This window comes from Boleophthalmus pectinirostris, unplaced genomic scaffold, assembly GCF_026225935.1.
Source record: "Boleophthalmus pectinirostris isolate CB_2022bp ecotype Guang Dong unplaced genomic scaffold, ASM2622593v1 HiC_scaffold_16, whole genome shotgun sequence".
NCBI classification, from domain to species: Eukaryota; Metazoa; Chordata; class Actinopteri; order Gobiiformes; family Gobiidae; genus Boleophthalmus; species Boleophthalmus pectinirostris.
In genome coordinates, this window is record NW_026571095.1 from 26,110,642 (window position 1) to 26,124,855 (window position 14,214).

The window sequence follows — 14,214 nt, forward strand, 5'->3', positions numbered from 1 at the left end:
TGAGATGGCCCTTTAATATTTGATAATTTAAATTTTATTTTTTTTCATTCACAGGTATATTCTGACTTTATTTCACACACAGTCATATTTAACATACACTGAACAAAAAAGTGTAGGCTGAAGCTTGAGCTTATTACACAGAGTGCACCTTTAAAACTTTTGTCCAGTTGACAGAATTACATTTTCTGTTGCTATGGATCCTACCTGGAAGACTGAGGTTGGTTAATTAGATTTTTTTGTCAATATGTTGCTCTAATTCCCCATTATATTCACGCCATCACAAAATATGCATCTGAATACCGACTCTCCCTTCCCCCATGCTATTTCTCCGTCACAACCGACCCAGCTGTATTATTCTTCTTCTACGGTGCCTGTATTGCACAAACTCCAACATGAAAACCCAAAGCCGATTGAAGCACTTTAAGTATTGTTTCCAATCTCAGCGGCAGCCATTTATAACCCAGCGCACACAAACAATATCAGAAGTCGTGTATGGTTAGCAGCCAATGACTTCCTGTTGTGAAGGACAGCTAATCAATCCGGCATTGAGTTTTTGACAGCGGAGGCGGAGGAGAAATCACAATGGGACCGGGATCCAATCAGAGCTAAAGCAGGAGATGGAGGTTCTGTAGGGGCGGGGTAAGAAAAGGGGCTGGGTTCAAGGTCCTATATTACACAAAATTGACTCTTGTGAGCTTTTAGTCATGTAAAAATGTTGTTACCTCATCAAAAACATGCCTGGAGGTGTGTTAATTTTCATTCACACATGTCTGAGTAATCTTTTATTATTAGTCTGTCTATATTTCCAAAGCTTAAAATGCTTTTTTCCACCTTTTGATGTCATGTAGTGGTAGTTTTCAAGTTAACAACTATATTTTATCTTTTGTTTAGTAGAGATTTGGCAATTCCAGGTCTGAAATCATCCAAATGATTCTAGTGAAGGTGTGTGGAGTTTAAAAACACAGACGACCACTTTCTGTACATGACACAACATTCGATTTGGCTTCTTATTTCAAGTGTAAAATGTTTTTCTTATCTAAGTGTTGTACAAAAAGTCCTGTTCCACTGGCAGATCATTTTACTTGTCAAGTGAAATTTACTCAAATCATGATGAAACTTGCTTAATTCAAGTCATCTTAACCTGACTAGATTTTAGTTTAGCATTTAGGAATTAAAATAGAAGTCTTGACCAGTTTTCCTTTGTTGGTTATGTAACTTTTTAAAGGCCCCATATTACCCTATTTTCTGATCTCTGTTATAATATTGTTATCTCATCACAAACATACCTGTTTTGTTTCATTCACACATGTTTCAGTAATGTTTAATAATTAGTCTGTCTATATTTCCAAAGCTCAAAATGCTCTGTTCCACCTTGTGATGTCATGTAGTGGTGGTTTTCAAGTTAACACCTATCTTTTATCTTTAGTTCAGTAGAGATTTGGTAATTTCAGATCTGAAATTGTTAAAATGATTCTAGTGAAGATGTTTAAAGAGAGTTTAAAAACATTCGATTTTGTTTCTTATTTTAAGTGTAAAAATTTGCAGTTTTTCTTATCGAGCGAGATGTATTTTCACATTTTAAGTACAAAAAATCTTGTTCCATTGGCAGATAATTTTACCTGTCAAGTGAAATTTACTCAAATCATGATGAAACTTTTGTAATTCAAGTCATCTTAACCTGGCTAGATTTTAGTTTTTGCATTTAGGATTGAGGATAGGACGAGTTTTCTTTTTTGGTTGGAAATACTTGTGTAACTTTTTAAAGACCCCATATTACTCTATGTTCTGATCTCTGTTATAATGTTGTTCCCTCATCACAAACAAACCTGGAGTTGTGTTTTGCTTCATTCACACATGTTTGAGCAATCCTTTATTATTAATCTGTCTATATTTCCAAAGCTCAAAATGTTCTGTTTCACATTGTGATGTCATGTAGTGGTAGTTTTCAAGTTAACCACTACCTTTTATCTTTAGTTCAGTTGAGCTTTGGCAATTGCAGGTCTGAAATTATCCAAATGATTCTAGTGAAGGTGTGTGGAGTTAAAAACACAGTGGAACATTTGAGACTTTGATTAGATTCAATTTGACAAGTAAAATGATCTCCCAGTGGAATAAGTGTGTATGTTTTGTTTTTGTTTTTTTAATTCAAGTCACATTTGATTTTGTTTCTTATTTTAAGTGTAAAGAGTTGTTGTTTTTCTTAGTGGAGCAAGATGTATTTTCATATTTTAAGTACAAAAATTCTCATTCCACTGGCAGATAATTTTACCTGTCAAGTGAAATTTACTCAAATCACGATGAAACTTTTGTAATTCAAGTCATCTTAACCTGACTAGATTTTAGCTTTTGCAGTTAGGATTAAGGATAGGAGACTTGACCAGTTTTTGTTTTTTGTTGGAAATTGGATATGCAGAGTGGGTAATACTCTGTTACATTTACTTGAGTAACTTTTTAAACAACAACAAACTTTATTTATAGAGCGCTTTTCATACAAAAATGCAACACAAAGCGCGTTACAGTGATTAAAAACAATTACACATTTCCTTCCAACCCCTCTGCAACATCAGCACATACAACAAAAACGAAAGAGTACAGACAATAACGACAAGACTAGCAGCTGGGGAGGAGAGGGGAAGTGGAGTCGATGCCAAAATATAAACATGCAGCCTCTAGATCCTGTAGCCAGGGGGCGCAGTCTTTGCTTAACCGTATTAAAAATATTATTGATAGAGAAATTATTTTTATATGAGATCACTGCTGCCTTAAATTATGTTCACCCTACTGGTAGTGTCATATTGTTTAGACCTGGTTTAGTCCTAGTTTTAGTCTTGGTTTAGTCCTAGTTTATAGTCCTGGTTTAGTCCTGGTTTTAGTCCTGGTTTTAGTCCTGGTTTAGTCCTGGTTTTAGTCCTGGGTTTAGTCCTGGTTTAGTCCTGGTTTTAGTCCTGGTTTTAGTCCTGGTTTAGTCCTAGTTTATACCTGGTGTAGTCTTGGTTTTAGTCCTGGGTTTAGTCCTGGTTTAGTCCTGGTTTTAGTCCTGGTTTTAGTCCTGGTTTAGTCCTAGTTTATACCTGGTATAGTCTTGGTTTTAGTCCTGGTTTAGTCCTGGTTTAGTCCTGGTTTAGTCCTGGTTTTAGTCCTGGTTTAGTCTTGGTTTTAGTCCTGGTTTATACCTGGTTTAGTCTTTGTTTTAGTCCTGTTTTAGTCCTGGTTTAGTCCTGGTTTAGTCCTTGTTTAGTCCTGATTTTAGTCCTGGTTTAGTCTTGGTTTTAGTTCTGTTTTAGTCCTGGTTTATACCTGGTTTAGTCTTGGTTTTAGTCCTGGTTTAGTTCTTGTTTAGTCCTGGTTTTAGTCCTGGTTTAGTCTTGGTTTTAGTCCTGGTTTAGTCCTGGTTTTAATCCTGGTTTAGTCTTGGTTTTAATCCTGGTTTAGTCTTGGTTTTAGTCCTGGTTTAGTCTTTTTTAGTCCTGGCTTTGCCCAAAATGTGAAAACAGGAAAATACCGCCGTGTAATCCATTTATTATTTCAACAAAGTAACTGTAATCTAATTACCACTCATTCAAACAGTAACTGTAACAGAATACAGTTACTCATAAACTGTACTCTGATTACATAACACTGATACATGTAATCTGTTACTCCCCAACACCGAATATGTTTCTAAACTCCATACACCTTCACTAGAATCAGTTGGATAATTTCAGCCCTGGAATTGCCAAACTCTACTCAACAAAAGATAAAATGTAAAAGGTTTTAGAGATTTCATCAGACTAACAACAAAGGATTACTTGAAAAAACACAACTCCAGGTCTGTTTTTGGAGAAATAACAGCATTACAACATGACTAAAAGCTCACAAGAGTCAATTCTGGGTAATATAGCACCTTTAAATATAATAGACCAGTTGTTTCTATATGTTTTTAGTGAAATGCGTCGTCTCAGCCGCCATAGTCCCTTTAAGTAGAGTGATTTATCTGCTGTCACTATAACACTCAGCCCATCACATCATCAGGTGACTGGCACTTATTGACAAATCATTATTCCGCACAGGCCCTGAAGGCAGCACGGCCAAAGTGAAGTGGTATTAAGGCACGCTCCACTGTTGAGAGAAGACGCCTCTATTAGATACTCAGGGATAATTTGTCTCTTTTAAAACATGTCACCAACAAAGAGAAAGGCAATGACACGAGGGGAATGCTGCGTATGTGGGAGGTAAACACAGACACTAGACGCTAAAGAAATACTTGTTCGACTAAAGACATACTGTCGATTGGTTAGTTCAGGGGTGTCAAACTCATTTTGGTCCGGGGGCCGAATCCAACCTACTTTGATCCCAAAGGGGCCGGATCAGAAAACTCATGGTATATATACCCTAAAAACAGCAATAAGTTCAAATATTTGTGCAGAGAAACACAAATCTATTACAGAAATATTTTTTAACTGATGAACTGTTTCTTTTACAAAATATTATAATATTATGAACAACCTGAAACTTTAAGAAAAATGCAATTTCAACACAATGTTTTAACATTAACTTGTATGCAGATAGGAATAAGTCAATTTTTCTTGGAAAATCCTGCACTCGGCTCCACTTTTCTAATTTTTGTCATTTTTCTGATGAGGGTGTCACAGTCAACAGTCAAAACGATCGTCCTTTAAGAGCGTTTGGAAAGAGACAAGTCTTCATTTGTGCTGCTCTGGTGGGAGGGGCCACGTACAGAGACGCTGGAGACGCTGTTATGCTCAGCGATGCAGAAAATTACCAATATTTTAATAGAAAATATAATTAAAATATTTTAGTAGAAAATCAGCCGAGGGCCACATTAAAGGTCTTGGAGGGCCGGATCCGGCCCCCGGGCCTTATGTTTGACACCTGTGGGTTAGTTGATTAAAAGCTCTCAGAACGATATCTCTACAGGGGAGGGACGAGATACAATTTCCACAAGACGAGACGAGACACAAGATTGGATCAACAAGAACGAGACAAGATGAGATTTTGACTTTATTGAGGCTATAATAAATACATTGTGCAATTCAGTTCCCACCATTTTGATTCATGATGATCGATTCACTGTATTTAATATTTCTGCTGTCATTGTAGCTCTTCTTTTTGGGACTACACTCAAAGAATGGAAAAAAAACATAATTTTTAGTATGTGTCTTTTGGCAATTTTGTCTTGCGAAATCTAGTGGCACGAGATCTTATTCCATCCATGTATATGATGCAAACTGCACTCACAAGACCACACCTGCAGGGGGAGCTCAAGCAAAAACTACTATTTATGGAGAAAAAAGTAGAGCTAAACCGACATAAGGCTGATATTTTGACCTTTTAGATTATTGACTATAGGCTATAAATCTCCAGCACAGACCGATATTTTGGTGATTTTGGTTTTTGTTGATCTGCTACCTAAAAACACACAACATTTTATTTTAAACTAGAAAAGCACTCAGAGAGCGCAGACCTCCGCCAAGGACTACCCCCATTTTTTATATAAATTGCGATAAAATCAGTTTTCTGGATCAGATCCGGATCAGCCTGTCCTTCAGCAGCATGTCCCTCCCACGTTAGACCCCTCTGAGCATCCCAGCTCTGAGTCTCTGCCCCCCAGAACATTTGAGCTCTGGATATTTATACAGAAAAACAAGTTACAGAGGCTGGTGCTAGTCAACTTAACATACATTTGAGGACAGGTAAGACAACAAAGGTCTTCCTGAGTGGGGACAGTTGTGTCCACTAAGGTAGAAATCACGTTCATTTACATAAAGACAGAATGAGAGAAATCTTTCCACTACAGTGGTCCCTCGTTTATCATTGGGGTTATGTTCTAAAAATAACCCGTGATAGGTGAAATCCATGAAGTAGTCAACTTTATATTTTATAATTATTATTAGTGCTGTCATGCGATTTAATTTAATCTCACCTAAAAATTGCTGAGAAAAGCCTTCAATTTGAGGTATTTTCATTTAAATTCATTATTACATTATTGTGGCAGATCAAAAGACTGATATAGATTTTAAAAAGTGACTTTATAAAGTCATTTATTGTTTAACAAATCTCTCCAAATTGTCTGTTGAGCCCAAGTCTCCATGAATAAGAAACTGTTTGCTGTAAAGTAGCAAAGACGAGGAAATCTGAACATAATAACTTTTGTCTACTTAAAGACAATAAAAAGTCCAGTCTTTCCTTAACCATATTAAAAATATTATTGATAGAGAAATGCTTTATATATGAGATCACTGGTTTTAGTCCTTGTTTTAGTCCTGGTTTAGACCTGCTTTAGTCCTACTTTAGTCCTAGTTTAGTCCTGGAATGGATTAATCCTGGTTTTAGTCCTGGTGTTAGTCCTGGTTTAGTCCTGGTTTAGTCCTGGTTTAGACCTGGCTTAGACCTGGTTTTAGTTCTGGTTTTAATTCTGGTTTAGTCCTGGTTTAGTCCTGGTTTAGACCTGGTTTTAGTTCTGGTTTTAGTTCTGGTTTAGTCCTGGTTTAGTCCTGGTTTAGACCTGGTTTAGTCCTAGTTTTAGTCTTGGTGTTAGTTCTGGTTTAGAGGCGCACAGGAGGAAGCGCGGTTTACGCCGCGTACGCGAGAAAACACGATCCACACGCGGCTCACGGGAGCACGTCGGTGTCTGCGCAGTAACTACGGAAGGAAACGTGGTCCGCGCGTTCTCAGGTTGATGACGATGATGAAGGTGTGTGTTTGTGTGTGTTTGTGTTTGTGTGTGTTTGTGTGTGTTTGTGTTTGTGTGTGTGTGTGTGTTGTGTGTGTGTGTGTGTGTGTTTGTGTGTGTGTTTGTGTGTGTGTGTGTGTGTTTGTGTGTGTATAGGACAGTAGTGCAGACATCATGAGTCTATGCAGGTTGTTTTCACCAGTGACATTTAAGTTGTAGGCGTATATTTGTTATTTTCTTTTATATTTCACGTCGGGAGAATAATTTCCAAGACACGAATGCGTTTTTACCTGTGCACTGCTGCCTCTGTTCTACTGGCTCTTCGACCTCGTCCATTGTGCGACTGACGCCGTAAACGTCGCTCTTACTGCGCGTGTTTTGTGCGGGTTTCCGACAATGAGTGGAATTGCCGAAATTAAAAAATGTATAAATGTGTTTTTTGTTTGTGCGTGTGTGTGTTGTTGGTTGTAGGTTTTATAATAAAGCAACTCACATACAGAAACAGTAAAGTTAGAGATTAAAAATGAGACTAACGCGATTAAAAAACATAATGCGCTAAATATGACTGTAATTAATTAATCGCAATTAACGCGATAATTTGACACCCCTAATTATTATATCTGTTTTAAGTCTGTAAAACCCCTCACCACACACTTTATACACTTTTCTCAGACAGGACAGTTACAACCCTTTTTGCATCCTTCTTAAACTTATTCCTGCTGTCGTCATTTTGTTATTTTCCTCCTTCTTTACGTAATGAACTGAAAATTAATTCATTACGTAATGGAGCCCTACAGCGCAGAGTCCTGCACAGGTCCATTTTTGGAGATCTGAGACTATATCAAACTTTTGCGCTGCACACGCCTTGGACTGAACCAAGACTAAACCAGGACTAAACCAGGACTAAACCAGGACTAAACCAGGACTATAGGACTGACTCCAGGACTGAAGAGGAGGACAAAACCAGGACTGAACTAGGACTTAAACAGGACTTAAACAGGACTGAACCAGGAATCACTGTCGGGACGGTCTCTGAGGTGACTGCAGGAGAAAGGACCGCAATCGCCTGATCTCGCTGCACTTCAGAATCACACTGCTAGGGATTGAACATTTATATAAATTTGGCTGAACACATTCTGTACTGTACAGGAGACACAGCACGGAGGACATTGATTGACGATGGTCTACAGTCCCTCAGTCAATCAGGACACAGGGGGAGGGACACAATACATGCTCATACGCTGTAAAAAAAAAAAAAAAAGTATACAAAATTGCACAAAAAAAATCTGCGAAACAGCGAGATTGCAAAAGGTGATCCGCGATAAAGCAAGGGACGATTGTATATAAATTTCCTTCACAGTTCCCTTATGAAAAAAAATAAAAAAAGAGCTGTGTATGAATTTGTAATAAATTTGCATTGCATAATTTAAAGAATTTAAAATTTAAAGTCATCTGAATGTGACATTTTAGTATCAATACCTGCTCGGATGAAGACCTAGTATCTGTATATTTTGACAGCCCTATAGTTCAGACATCAGTATACACTAAAACCAATTGATTAGATGCAATAATACATATCAATGCCCATGACCCCGGTCCTGCTGCTCCAATGTCACAGTGATATGAGAACATAAGTCCCTTTCTCCATCACTCCACGTTTCATTATATCCACTCAATGTCATCTTATATGTGAAAAATATACATCGGCAAAGTGACCCGCGCTATATGTCCTACTGAGACACCATTATAGGTAATTTTAGCTGTTCAAGAAATAGAAACATGCAACACAAAAGGGTTATTTATCCAATGACTCACTGCATCTCATTCAGCCATGTACAATATTCTCCATATACTGTAGTACATTCTGTGAGACTTCAAATTATTCTACATTGATATACCGAAGAGGATATTATCAGTGCGCTAGAGTGGTAAATAAATAACAGAATAAACTTAAATGTAATTTAAATAGGAGTCTTCCATATTTAAATGTATGCAGCCTGCTTATTGTGATACAAAAAGAGTATTACAATCACAACTGAACCAGAGCCAGTGCTGAGTTTGAGCCTGCAGATAGAGGACACATACTCATGACTCATTCTCAGTAGATGGACAGGCCATGTTTTGTGTGAAAGCTCAGAACCTCCAGAATTCACTCACTGAGCTGATTAATGGTAGGTAGTGACCATTCAGATCAGGGAGAATCCTTTTAGGGTTAATTTTAGGTTTGAATAATCATCCTGACAACAAAAACGCAACAAACAACACAGGTGACACGCCCAATGTTTTTATAATCCAGAATAAATCAGCGTTACAATTGTTATCAGTACGAGCTGGATTTGATTTAAACATGTTTACCTTGTATCTAGGGACACAGTTAGGTCATGTTTATGGAATTTAAAATCAGACCTTACAAAAAGTCCCTTAACTTTTCCTGTTTAGTTCTCAAGGCCTGTACTGTTGCATCCAGCGTGATCCCATGTTCTGAGATTGACAGCCAGATAAACTCTCCCTGCGTTTGATTATCCTTGCAAATTGGTTTTCCGAGGAAGTTACACGTGACATGCCCCTTTTTCCTGGACGGCGCAACTCGGACCTCGATGGTGGAAAAAGTAAACCGAGCAAGGATTCCGAGTCAGAATCGAAGATGGCTATGCCCACTGTGACGCGTAAACATGGAGTTTTCATTGTGTTTGGACAATTTCAGTCACTTGTATTACTGCAGTACCTCACAGCGTCCATATCACTGCCTGTGGGTTTGGTAGTCGGTGTTGTGGTGAGGCCAATATTGAACTAATACTTGATTTAACGGGCATTAACGTCCCGAAGTTGTAACGGAAGAGAAATCATAACATAAAAAGAAGTGCAAATTTCAAAAAATTGTATTAATTAAAGTGGCAGTGTTTTCATAAAATGAGGGAATAGTCATAATCATAATCCACATAATCCGACACGTGAAACACAATAATATGATCAAAGCTCGGACGTGTGTCAAATCCAAAGTCCAAGTGGGAGTCGGAAGATAATCAAATGCGGGGACTCTCTTGCATTATTTCCTCCAAGGAACAGGCAAGTGTTGTTTTTGACCAGGATTTAATGCAAAAAAGTGTGAAACTGCAACGATACAAAAACACAAAGAAGTATTCAGAAAGCAGTAAAATCAACAATGTATATTAAAGTTACACTGTGACTATATAGACAATTAAACGGTTAACGCTAGCTGAGAGGTAATACTAGAAAACACAATGTGACGTCAGCCATTTTGGTAGGCAAAAAACGTCCGCATCAACAAGTCAACAGTTATCGACGAGTTTTAACTTTTCAAAGGAATGTTTTTGATCCTCAATATTCAGTGACTTAGAGTAAAATGATGAAGTCATGTCAAAACAATTAAATGCAAAACCTACTTCAAAATAAGACGAGTTATCTCACGACAGACACACGCAACGCAACTGTCAACACAAAAGAGCAGCATCACTGACTTTTTCCCTACCAGCCACTGCGCATGTGCGGAAAAGCCAGATGTAAACAAAAACAACATTTTCTCGTATACACACAACTCAAATAGGCTGCATTACCACTACTGGAACATCTCAAATAGTGTCTACAAAATGTTACAAAACTTGGACAAAGTGCTCCAAATATACTTGTTATCATTCATATTTGACACAAAACTTACTCATATTGCCACTCAAAGGGTTGGAAATGAGTTTATGGCTTCAAATAGAACAGCAAAACACATTGTGAACTCATTGACATTAATCAAACTAGTTGTTTCCTTCTGGCTAAATATATTATCACAATTGCGAATAGCGTCCTCTAGCAGGCTGGCTCAGTGTTTCAGTACAAGGCCATTATCCAATCACAAAGCAGAATGAGCCTCATGCAAGTTTGTCATTTGGGTTGCCAGTTCCAATGCTGAAATCCAGTTGGTTTAAACTTAAAATGCCTTTTTTAGATCTAAATGGTCACTACTTAAACCTTACTTACTTAAGAATAAATCAACATTTCTATATTTTTTAAAGCCCCCTCAAAACACTATACCATAAGATACAAACATTTTAATTGAATCTAAAAGTCAATGATTATAACAACTGTTCGCAACCACTCAAGAACAAGTCTATGATTCCAACCGAGACTGAATCATTACTTAACACCACAGTATATGTTTAGCCTATATCCAACCACTAAAACCACTAAACCCCCCTGTGCGCGCCTCTGTCTCCCATCGCGTGAGTGAAAGAGCCGCTCTGCTGTCATTTCTAGATCCACATATCCATTTTATTCTCTGCGATTCCCCTGACAGCTGCTCAAACTGGCAGCGGTGCATTCTTGGACTCATTTGCGGATAAGTCTCCACAATGGCTCCGTACCACAGCGGCACCGGGCACTGGGAAAGGCATGCGTCCCCTCCATTGTTTAGCGAGGGTGTTGATGAAGTAAGAACAGAGGCGCTGTATCCTTGACAACGGGAGGTCATTTGGAGACTAAATGTAGCTGCGTGTCAATCTAGAGGCATTTTAATTAGCCACGAAAAGTGCTAGGACCAGTGAAACGGCCCGTGTGTGTCTCTCTCTGTGTGTGTGTGTGTGTGTGTTCAATGACAAAATGGATAGATGACATTGGCTGACTTTGGCTTGAGTTGCTGCGACAGTGTACAGTGGTATGTGCCATATGTAACAGTATGTTGTTGGCATGTGCGGGCCTGATGCTGTTGTGTGTTAAGTGAATTGCTGCATGTAAATAGAATGGGTGCATGTCGGCGAAGTGTGAAATTGTGTTTTAGAAGTGAAATAGCAATGGATCAGGTGTTATAGAACCTGTTTATCAGTGGCACTATATCTAACTTGGACTAAAAAAGTTCAGTTTAAACAGTTTGCAGAAGTGTAAAACATATTAGTCACTTTCCTAATACTTTTCAAGCTGCCAGAGCTGCTCATGAGTGCAGTCGTCATTTAACCAGCAGATGTCACTATCACCTTCATAGGTTATTCCATTACTAACCCGTTTGCACTTGTTTGGAGAAGTGCCTTGAGGTGAGCACAGAAAACACACGAGGTAGAAGAGCAGCAGAGCGTCTAGCACTCACACTTCACAGCAAGGAGGTCCTGGGTTTGATCCCAGTGATGCCCGTGAGTCTTTCTGTGGGGAGTGTTCATGTTCTTCTTGTCTCAGGGTGGGTTTCCAAGGCAGGCTGGCGCCATCTAGTGCCTCCGCTCAATTTCATTTCTCTCCAGTGGCTAAGTCAGGAATACACTAGACGGTTTGCAAGAACCCCGGAAGTTGTAGACCACGCACCGGCCAGTCAGCGAAGAGCTGTGAAGCCATGATGTCAAACTCAAGCACCTGTCTGGGTCCCTTTTGTGGAACAGCACAACAGTAAACAAAGCGGTCGAGATGGATGTAAACGAAGACAGACATTCTGTGTTGGCAATGATTCCTGAGATCGAGGATTTAAAGTTGGAAAAAATAGAATGTTTGGTGAATTTTATGATGTTATTGCCCTTCTTAATATGGGATACATACATCACAATCAAACAGCAGCAATTGGTTAAATAAAAAAGTACCCATCTACCGTTGAGTGAATGAATGCTAATGCTGCGAGGTCAGACCGAAGTGAAACCGTCTGATGAATCAGGCTACCGGATTCCCCCATCAAATCAAAACATCCACAACTCCTCCAGTGAAAGTAGTCCTCACCAAAACTAGCCATAAGATCACCGAGGTGGGTCCCCAGCCCCAGGACTGCATGCCCCCTGCTCTTGAGGAGACTCCCCAGCAGCATTGAAGGATTGGTCAATGCAGAGGACAAATTTCCCAACGGGGACGATAAAATGTATCTTAACCAGAAGGTCAGTTTGTTTCAGAAAACAGACGTGACTAACTGGGTTTTAACACACAATATTATGCTTCACTATTAGATAACAATGTCATGTACAGAACATGCCCTCATCTATATGGCAATTTGATATTTAGTCAGCAGCATCATTTCTTTTCCCATAGGAACAAAAGGTGGTAAAGAACGTCTCCCTCGTGTCAGATCCATCATTATAACAAAAGCCAGCCTTGGTCTCTGCAGCGCTCATGTCCTTTTTGATAAATCCTCCTCTTTCTTCCTGAAGGTTGAGCCTGCCGCGACCTTGATTGACAGACATCTGCATCTGTCACTGGGAAATATGCTAAACACGCTTCTCACGTGAATGTGGCAGGCATATGTGATTTTAGTGTCAATTCATTTTGCCAGAAAAAAACAACAAAGGATTCTAATGATTCTCTGGTGGTCATTTAAGTACAGCAGATGTCAGCTTGTCATCGCAGTATACCAGATGTCTGAGCTGGCATTGGTTTGTTGGTAATATACATTTTATAAAGAAATGGACTAAGTGTGACGTCACCCACAGCATTCGGCTCCAACCAGATGAAAACAATCGAAAGAGGGCAGCTCAATGTCCTGTTATTCATGTTCATATCTTGATTTATGGATGAAACAGTGAAATAAAAACACCAACACGTCATGTAGAGTGAGTTAATATGAATGTTTTAAGGTCAGATTGACGAATCTGACAGCAGCGGTTACAGAGGGCGTGACTTTTTTCAATAGAAATAGTCTATGGAGCCGAATCACACCCATACTCACTTCCCTTTAGCTTTTAGATTAGCATTACCATTTATTTACGATATATGATTGATAGGTTGGTGTCTTTATTTTGCCTGGCATTCAAAATTTTGACATTTATTTAGTAATGGAGCATCTCGTTTTCAAGGGGGCCTCACTTCCACACGTCTTGCCTTATGCCTTATTTGACACTAGTCTTGTTCTATCTTTTTTGCTACTTATTTAGAATTTATTATTATCATTTCTATTTTTATTCTTTGTTATTATATTATATTGTGATGTGTGAGCCACTGTGTCCAAATAATTTCTCTTGTGGATCAATGAAGTTTGTCCAAGTCTAAGTCTGCAATACTTTGCCAAGTCTAAGTATTTAAAAATGAAAAACATTCCACAGATGTAAAGTTGTATTTTACTATGAACATTTTCAGGAAGAAGGGCACGTCACCTGCTTCTGTCCATGGAAATGATGAATCGGCTCCATGGGAGGGGCCAAGAGCTGCACGACAGCTTTGTTGCAATGACGGCAGTGTCTCCTCCCTTTGGGCACTGCATTTTTCTAACATCAGTCAGTCAATCAGTCAGTGGACTTTATTTTATTAAGTTGTTTTGGATCAAAGTTGTGATTTTAATTTCAAATAATCCAAATTATTACACAAATGACACAAACATGAGTGTCATAGATTATAACTACATGACAGACAAAATCATTGTGCTTTTGGCTACTATATAGTCAGATCTGTGGAGTGGCGACCCTGCTAAAAGAATGCACTGTTTTTAAAAACATTCTTTTGAGAATAGCCACCAATATTTGTGGTCAGATCTCCTTGTCAAAGCCTGATCTCGTCAGATCTCAGAAGCTAAGCAGGACCAGGCCTGGTTTGTACTTGGATAGGAGATCGCTGGGAACACCAGGTGCCACAGGGGGGCG